General features: G+C 35.2%; 1 pseudogene; it reads right to left on the minus strand.

The window, feature by feature from the left end:
* Positions 1-5,629: 5,629 nt before the first annotated feature.
* LOC130736677 (zinc finger A20 and AN1 domain-containing stress-associated protein 12-like) lies at positions 5,630-6,222 on the minus strand (annotated as a pseudogene).
* Between the last annotated feature and the right edge of the window lie 3,719 nt (positions 6,223-9,941).

Below are 9,941 nucleotides of genomic sequence, written 5' to 3' on the forward strand. Positions count from 1 at the left end.
TTCTACATCTTCTTCTTCTGAGACCCTTTTGCCCGTAGAGTTCTAGAAAGCAGCATGGGATCCTCAGCTCTGCCTCACTGTAAGGAAGTGGTTTGGAAGGGTTGCTTGGATATTTTTTTGGTTTCACTCTAGGCTTTGCATATGTGGCATTGACTTTGATGATACATGCCCCTTTTTCCAAGTTGTTCCAAAAACCATAGACACGCTTCTATTTTACCCAATAATAAGTTATTGCTGGTTTGCCTCACAGTTAGGTCTTCATCATGACCGCGAGTGCTCCTTTTAGTTCTTCATGTTGCATTTTGTCTAGCGTGTTGATTCAGATTCGATGGTGTTCATGTATCTTGGGATCAGCTCTTGTGACGGGCTGCTATGATGAGTCCTCAACTGACTTGTGAGTAAATGACATATCAGAGTAGGAGCTTTCTGCTCGTTGGAATCGCCCTACTGATGGGAAGGGGGAGGTAAACTTTGATGCCTTTGTTTCAACCGCAAAGGTAGCAGGTCTTGGCATGGTAGCCCGAGAAAGTTATACTGAGTTTCTTGAGGTTGTGGCGGCATTACCTGTTCGATGCTATGTCACATTTTCTGGCAAGGGCTTTGGATTTTAGGTTGGTTTTACCTTTGGTGTCTGATTTGTGCTTTTACTCTGGGCGCTTTGAGACGAATTGCTTGCAGTTGTTCCAAGCCTCGAAGCATCCCTTGAGGGGTAGCTCTTATATATTCTATCATTAAGGATTGTCGTGATTTTTTTTTAGTTTTTTATTCTTGAGTTTCGTTTGCTCGTATGAGTGGTAAATGTGTTGCAGACCACCTGGTTAGAAACTCTAGATTTTCCTCAATTCTACTTTTGTCGAAGAAGCTCCTCCGAGTCTCCTTTCTTTTGTTCATCGCGATGTAATGGTATCTGGGCCTGTTCTGTCTTCTTAATTAATAAAGTCTGGTTTTTCAAGAAAATAAAAATAAATATGCATGTTATTGAGAAACTAGAGAAACACATAATGTGAATTATAGCTTCTTATTTATCATAACAACTTTAGCATATTCATATTTATTTTTTCTTTCATTTCATTTCTACATTTTTTTCTTTATATTTCTTTTTTTCTTTTCTCATCCCATCACTTGTCACATTTCTTATTTATCTTTCTTCTATTTATTCTTTTCTATATTGGGTGTGTTTGTATTGGTATTATGTGTGAACAATTTTCTTTATCAGAATTGAGAAGTTTTGTACAGATACATGCATTCCTGTAGAAAATGGCCCGAAATAAAAATAAAAGAGTGGATGAAGAAAGGTGGCTGTTAGGGTGCAAGTGCTCTATAGGTCTTGCACCATACAAGAGCCAATTTGACCTGTTATAACAAGTAAGGTTACCTACTGAGAAAAAAAAATTAAACATTTGATTACAAAAATACCCTCCTGTAAACCCAGATCTCCATCCCCACTATCCTCATCTAAACTCAGATCTCCTTCACCTGGAAACAAATTTCATTTATTCTATGTTCAAATCTTAAAGACAGATAACAATAGAGATCTTTTCTTTTCTTATGGGGTTCTAATTGTCATGCTTTCCTCTTTCTGTTTGTTTTTGCTATTACCATTTCTTTGTCCCTGATACCCAAATCCATCATCAGAGAGAGGAGATGAGAGGACAACCACCAGCTCCGATCCGGACTCCTTCGCCGTAGGAACCACCGAGGACTCTAACTCCATGCTTGCCTCCGCTGGACCTGGAAAAGATATCCTTATCCCATGACCCTGGCTGGTGGCGACGAGCTTTCTATGAGCGACAGTAGTGCGACGGCGACGGCGACGGCGGCGAGATCAATGGTATGGTTGAACTCGCTCAAATCCTAAGGCACCTCCGATTTCAGATCTGAGTCGCCCCATTGATGAAGGTGCTTCGGTACCTGGGAAATCTCCCCGATCTGAGTTTTGGTGGCTCTTCACCGGCTTCCTCTTCAGCGGATTTGCGTCGACGACACCCGCACCTTCCCTCCCTGCAACACCATTTGCACCCACGTTCTCCGCGAGTTTCCCTCCTTTCGCATCGCCGTCAAGACCCACCAGTCGTTCGCAGGCCCAAGACAAATTCTTCTCCAATCCCCTATCAAAATGCAAACTTCAAGCAGTTGCTCAATCCAATCTAGTTCATGTTCAAAACGCACATTTTCCAGTTTACACCTTGCTCTCTGCAAACCGTAATCAAGATCATAAATTAGGGGTTTGTTTGAAGTCATCTCGCCCCATGAGCACTGCGCCGGAGCCTTGTGATCGCCACGGCGGAAGTTGGCCGGAGATGGCCGCAGTGGCATGGTTGCTGGTGAAGAGTAAAGAAGGTAGAGTTATGATATATACACACCTCTCCACTTCTTTTCCACCTTCATTTCTATTTATTTCTCTTTTATCTATCAATCAAATCACCTATCACATCTTTACTTTCTCTCTCCTTTCTTCTTATCTCTCTCTTCCTCCACCTCACCTCATTTTTGAGGTGTGAAGATAACATTATTCAAAGAAGGTATGGAGCAGAGGTGGCACACACACTAAAGGGCTTAAGTGTAACAAACAAATTATAATTATAATAATTAATTAAAAATAAATTACAGGTTCAATAGGTAACCAATATGGCATCTTAATAGAATATTCCATTTGTGTGGCTAATAAGATATCTTGCACCGGTGCAAGACCCACAACCTATTGCACCTTATCCTTCACCATGAAGAAACATAGCAAATGACGTGATTCCAAACTATAGGTTCTGCACGTGTATCATCATCATTCGTAGACCAAATTATTCAATCAGGCCCACGTGCTTAGATGCTGCACACGCGCGACAATTTTGTCTTTTTTTTTTCAAAAGTAAAATTTTATTCACTTCAAATGGATGCGATAAATAAGTTTTCCCACAAATGATACAATACAACGCCATAAAAAATGAAATCCAAAGAAACTATCGCAAATAGGTAAATTTTAGTTATTAGTAATGTATTTTTTTTTATATAGACGAATGTTAGTGGTTAGAAATTTTAGTAAATAATCTTTCATCCGGATATTCGAATTCGGGACCCTTCACCTTTCATATCACCCAACTCTTAGACCATTTACAATGGTTTTCAACCTTCAACACCACTTTTCCTCTTCCCAACACTCCACATCATTTTCTCTCTCCAATTCAACACTCAACTTTTACCCACTCCAATGGTTTTTCATTCAACACCCTACCCCACCACTTTTTTATTTCATATTTTTATTTAATTTTATATTTTTGTTTTTATGATTACATAAAATTACAATTATCGATTTAAATTAAATTAAAACAATAAACACTTAACAATTTAATTTTTTTTAAATATAGACAATAATTTATTTTATTTTCTTAACTTAAAATGCAAGACAACAAACTAAGCACACAATAATTTATTTTTTCAAAACAAAGGCTAATAGAAAAATAATAATATTAAGATAGTGAAAAACTTGGCTTTTTTTTCGGTGTCCAAATCAAACGAACCAAGTCTCTATTTATATAGGAAAAGAAATCATGAATTTTGGTTAAAAAAAAATTCCCAAAATAATTCTTTTGCAATGAAATAATTGAGTTCAAAAGATTAAGATGAGAAAAATCCAGACAGCCAATCGCATGATGCCAAGTGTCCCTCCCTTTTCAGGTTCAACATGTTAAACTCCCTCACCACCTCTCTCCTCCACATCATCTTCAACAAAACTCAACAAACCACTACACTATCTCAACAAAACTCAACCCCCTCTTAACACCCTCATTGTAAATGGTCTTATGTTCCTAACTCTTACCACTTGAGCTATCCTTCGGGCATGTTAGTAAATTAGTCTCTAATCAGGGATCCTCTCCTTCATCCACGAAATTTTTATGTCATGTAGCTCTTACCACTTGAGCTAACCCATAGATAATTTTTTTTTAATTTTTTTTTAGAGTTTGGTTGCTCTCCTTTTATCGTTTGTCATTATTATCACTGTAAGCATATATAGAAGGTTTTTGGATAATAACAATCTTTTTATACATATAAGCCAAAAAAAATTCTATTAAGAAAATAATATATTTTAAGTACAAGAGTAAAAATGTATCCAATGTGGAGGTACTAGAAAATTAAATTACAAAAGAATAAAGATAATAAATTGTAACTGTAACCGCATATGACGAATATATATCATCAAAAAAAAATATGAGAAAAAAAATATGAGAAAATTATATACATTTAAATGAGCATTACGGGTGGCACAAGTAGTGGCGAATGTGCATTTTCTTAAGGGATTTCCTAAGCTTCTGACCCGGTTCGATCCTCTCTGTCTCTGAGGTAAAAAAATAATATTTTTGTGCCCAAGGATATCACTACCGTATCTCAAGTCAGATTAGTCACGTTGGGCCCTTTCCCCGTGGAGAGAGTAATAGAAAAAAGTAATGCCAAATAAATAATCCATCAAGAAAAAGAATTTTATTTTCAAAGTTATATATGCGTTAATTAATTATGGGAGATAATCGCATTAACGGTAAAAAAACAATATGGAATGACACTAACAATGAGTTACCTTCCTTTTTTTACAAAAAAAAATTACTGAGTTAAAAATACATAAAGAACATCACATAAAAATCTTACTGTTCTATGAAAATAATAGAAAACATGTTTAAGCTTGATTAATGAGGATTGTACTGGAGTTGCTTTTTCCTCATTGGGTTTGATTCCCAGTAGTCGTTTATTTTCTGAAGGCTAGCACCTTTTAACTAGCGTTGGCAATGGGCCTTGTGGGTGTGGGTTTGGCTATTCCCACACCCAAATCCAAACTTAACACCAAAACATAAACTCAAACTCAAATTCAATATGGGTGTAAAAGTTAAACCCAAACCCCTGGGTTTCGGGTTACCCGAACCCAAACCCAAAACTCAATGTGAGCACCGAATCGACAAAAAATCAAAAATATCAATCCGGAAACAATATGTACTTAAGAGAACAACATGAACATAAGCTGATTAAACCTCATTATCATTCCAATACAAAGGAAAAAAATATAGTTCATGAACATAAGCCTACTTAGTAACTTTAAAGAAAACTCTACTTAGTAGCTTTAATAGTATATATATAAGGGTTGATAATTACATGCATAAGACTTTGGGTTTGGGTGCGGGTTTAATCAATCTCACACCCAAACCCAAACATGTTTTAAAATTTGAGTGAAACCCAAACCCGAACCCAAATCCAAAGAAATCGGGTTTCGCCCACAAATTCGGGTCGGGTTCGGATTGGGCCCCGCGGGTTTGGGTTTTCCTGTCATCTCTACTTTTAACCGAGAGAAAAAAGAAAAAGAAAAAAACTCAAATTATTTTTCTATTAAAATCTTCAGAATACAATACCATATATAAATGTCGAATACCAGAAAAATAAAAGAATAGTCATTTGTAATAAAAAATAATAATAATGCCGAATGAATAATCAAGGAAAATAATTTTGTTTCAAATTATAGACATGCGTAAATAAAGGGAAATAATCACATTAACAGTAAGAAAGCAATATGGAATAACACTAAGTGAAAAATGCACAAAGAATATCACATAAAATTCTTGTTGTTCTATGAAAATAGTAGAAAAACAGATCTTTATTACACCCTATATTCTAACTTATCACCAATACATTTCGGATTTTGTTTCGCCAAAATTTGGCGACCTATCTTTTTAAAATTCACTTCACATGAGTGTTCTTCTGGTGTCTATGCCTTCCGCAAAACGTAACACATCCCCACATCGACAATCGAATCCCGTTATTCCAATGTTTTTTTGTTGCAACTCTTGCACCTATTTGTCTTCTTCTTTATGCTTGTAGTTGTAGACTCTGTCTCCATCTCGGTCTTTGTGACTCGAATTTTAATAGCAGCAAGACTAGCACATATATCACGTAAATCATCAATAGGAGTCCCAAAAGCACATGCCTCCTTCAAGTGATCTTGGTAGCATTTTGAACAAAAATTGTTGGTTGCAGCAGAGCCGTAAAAGCCACAACCATTGGCACAAAGTACTGGAGCCACGTTGTTTGACAACTAATGGAAAAAAGGTTTGTGAATAAAAGACTCAAAAGTTTTGAAATTGTTGAATGATCGAATTGGGTGGGTGTGGATTAATTTATAAGAAACAATGGTATGAAGTAATATCTCATCTCATCATCAATATAACAAACCATATCTGATCTAAACACCATCCAAGTAAATCCAATTTGGAAATCTTTCGTTTATCTAATTTTTAATATTTATCTAGTAGGGCCGGTCCTGCGCCTGTCCAAGCAGACCCACATCCCAGGGCCTCCAAAAAGAAGGGGGTCCAAAAAAATACGAATTTTTTTACAGCGGTTATCCTTAAAGAACCGCTATAAATAATATATCTTTTACAGCGGTTCGGACCGCTGTATAGCTTTTACAGCGGCGAGCTCTACAGCAGGTCCGAACCGCTGTAAAAGGCCAAATTTAACCACTGTAAAAGGTCTTTTTTGGCGTAGTGTTCCCATTAAACTTTCTCAAAAAAAAATTTAGGGTTCCATTTTTATTATTTACCCAGGGCCTCCAAAATGTCGGGAACTGTATATCAGATTTTATAATGAGGGGTTGTCTAAATGACCCATGGTGAAATTTGGGTTAAATAACCCATTGTCTAGGTGGACCAATCACATTTAAGATAAATTGGTTAAATTTTTTATATTTTATTTTTAATTTATTTAGAGTTAAATATGTTTTTGGTCCTCACTCATACACATAAATATAAAATGATACCTGAAAAAAACCACAGAAGTTTTAGTCCTTGAAAAATTACATTTAATCTAAAATGGTCCTTATGATATCATAAAACATACGTGACAATATCGGTCCCTTTAAAATTTCTTCCATCAAATTTAGCCCTCTTTCGTTCATAATTATTTCATATTGTACAGAAATAACTCCACGTTTCCATTTTTGCATATGGTATAGGAAGCCATTTTTTGGTCCTACGCAGGCTATATGAATTCATGTTTTTTGAAAGTCAAATATTATTCAAATAAAGAACAGAAAACATCAAACGGTGGCCCAGGGCTCAACTACATTTACGAAGAAATACATAGCAAGATAATAACGCAAAACAAAACGAAAAGATTTGCCAAATTCATTATTCTATATATTTAAATTTGAAGAACACAACAACATGAAACCAAGCGATCTGTGAATCCCATGGCTGCGTTCTTTGAGTTTTGGGATATATAAAATTCTAGGTTTTGAAATAATTATGAGGGGAGAGGACTAAATTTAGTGGAAGAAATTTTGAAGGGACTGAAATAGATATGAAAAATAATTTTAAGGACTAAAACTTTTGTGTTTTATTTTTCAGGTAGCATTTTAGATTCATTTGTATAAATTAGGGACCAAAAACATATTTAATCCTAAATAAATTAATAAATAAAATATAAAAAATTCAATCAATTATCTTAAATGTGATTGGTACACCTTGACAATGAGTTATTTAACCCAAATTTCAACATTGATCATTTAGACACCCCGTTATAATGATAGGCACCATAATTAACTTACTGACAGTTATATAACTGTTTCTCTCACTCAAACATACGTACGATTTTAACATTAAAAAATATTCTATCAAGAAAAACGTTAAAAGAGAAACATTTAAATTAAAAACTATGAAGGAAATATAAAGTTAAAAAATGACACTTAAATTTTGAAAAATTATAGAAAAAATTTACGTGACTTATTAAAGTGTTATTTTTTTTAATTTAATTACTTACTCAAAAAATCTATTAATTTAATTTGATATAATGTTTTGAAATTTAAATTTCTAAATTTTAAGATTATAACTAGAAATACCAACGATTATTTTATCATACACCTTTAATCTTAAATATAGATAAAGATATTTTGTCTCTCAATTTATAAAATTGCTAATTTAATTAAATCATTTAAAAAAGGATGTGAAGATAAAGTAATAATTGATTGAATGATCGGTATGAGGTACAAGAAAATTAAATTACAAAAGAATAAAGATAATAAATTGTATAACTGTAACCGCAACCAACGGCCTTTGATGAAGTCATTCGCTATATGAAGAAATTATAAACATTCAAAAGGAAACTATTCCACAAGATAGATGCAAAAGTCTCTTTAGATGATACCCAAGCTTCCTTTTATAGGGTAGGTACCAGAAACATTAATTCCTACACTAACTGGGCTACTTGGGCTTGTTACGCTCGGCCCAACTCCCTCACATAATGTAACCACCCTATGACGATTGGTCTAAAACACGTTTCCCTATTTTACAAAGTCTTCTCCTCGCCTCTGGCGTGTGTGCTCCTATGCTCTTGACCGTCCCTAGGTGGGCTTCTTTATGGGGTGGGAACCTCACCTAGTCCACAAGACACCGAGCTTGAAGCATGAGATGTGTCTTTAAAATGTGACCGCCAATTTCTGTTCCCTTGTGATTCAGTCAATAGGTCGCTCGTTGCCACTTTCCACTTGGTAAAGCGTTCCTCGGCTGGCAGTTTCAACCAACGCGCATGAACTAATCTCAAGCTTCTAGTTGCAATAGCTTCTCCGCCCAAAATATCACATTTTCCACGCCGTTTGACGGAATCAACAAAACCTATATAAAGCGCATAGATCGCCAACATGGCGTTAATGCTACATGAACCGCCAATTGGCGCGGAAACTACAAAAATGGTGTACCAACGCCTATAAGATGAAGGGATCGTGATAGCTCGCCACATGTGAGGTGACTCGATGAATAGAGACTCGCTCGACACAATTGTCCATTTCTTGATTTTAAAAATCATAACACATCAAAATGAGATTAATGATAAAAGTGATAGGATCCAATGGTTGGTAAACGTTCATCTCATTTCGTCTAAGACAAATCATGCTATTAATCATCATCCAACTAATTAATCTGCAAGTTTGGTAATATAGGCTCAAAAAGTATTTAGAGGATTGGCAGACTATCCATTCCATCCGCAGCCACCACACCACCTTCAATATATGGTCCCATTTGCATGAAAATTATTGTTAAATATTTGTAAAGTAGCCTCAAATAGAGTCTAGAGTCACTAAAGTTTAGACTCAAATGTTCTTCTTTCCCATCATCACGTCTCCCACAACACTCCATATATATAAATCAAATTAGACCAACCTGTTAAACAAGCTTTGACATTTGAGTTAAACCAGAGCCATTAAACCTCGATGATTAATTACTCATTAGTAGTGCACCATAGGAACGACTTAACAAAGACAATTAAATTATCATTTGAAATGTGCATGATTGCGGTATCATGATAGAAATGGACCTATCATTGAAAAAAATTGTACACGTATAGAATTCTCACGACTCAATTACAATCTAAAGCCACCTAACAGATTATCATGTTCACACTACTGAAAAAGTTATCAGTAGAATAGATTAATACCTAATAAGTGCTTACTAACAGACCAAATGGGGCATGAGGCATCTATCGTGTTGAACAGGGGCACCTACATTATCATTTGGTTTTATAAATAAATGTGGACTCCAGTGCCATTTTCAATTATCACTTTGATTAGGTTATCTCTACAGCAAGATGTTATCCAAAACAGTACATTGCCAAGGCAAGTCTGTTTCTTTTAACATATAAATGTACAAGAAAACGGAATATTGGTTGTTCTTGGAATGGAAACAAATCTGTGGTTATCTGGTTGCAATGGAAAAACCGATTAACATATTTTGTCAATTCTAAATCAAATTTTGATAGACAGGAACCAATTAAGATTGCATTATCGTATTTTAAATTTAGCAACGAGCTAACAATGCTTTTTGATGTGACTGAAACCATCTTAAAACACTTAAAACTTTGCTGTCATTCGAACAACGTATTGTTACTCTTGAAGGTTGCAATGCTGATTAATGATTATTCAT

Source organism: Lotus japonicus, chromosome 2, assembly GCF_012489685.1.
Source record: "Lotus japonicus ecotype B-129 chromosome 2, LjGifu_v1.2".
NCBI classification, from domain to species: domain Eukaryota; kingdom Viridiplantae; phylum Streptophyta; class Magnoliopsida; order Fabales; family Fabaceae; genus Lotus; species Lotus japonicus.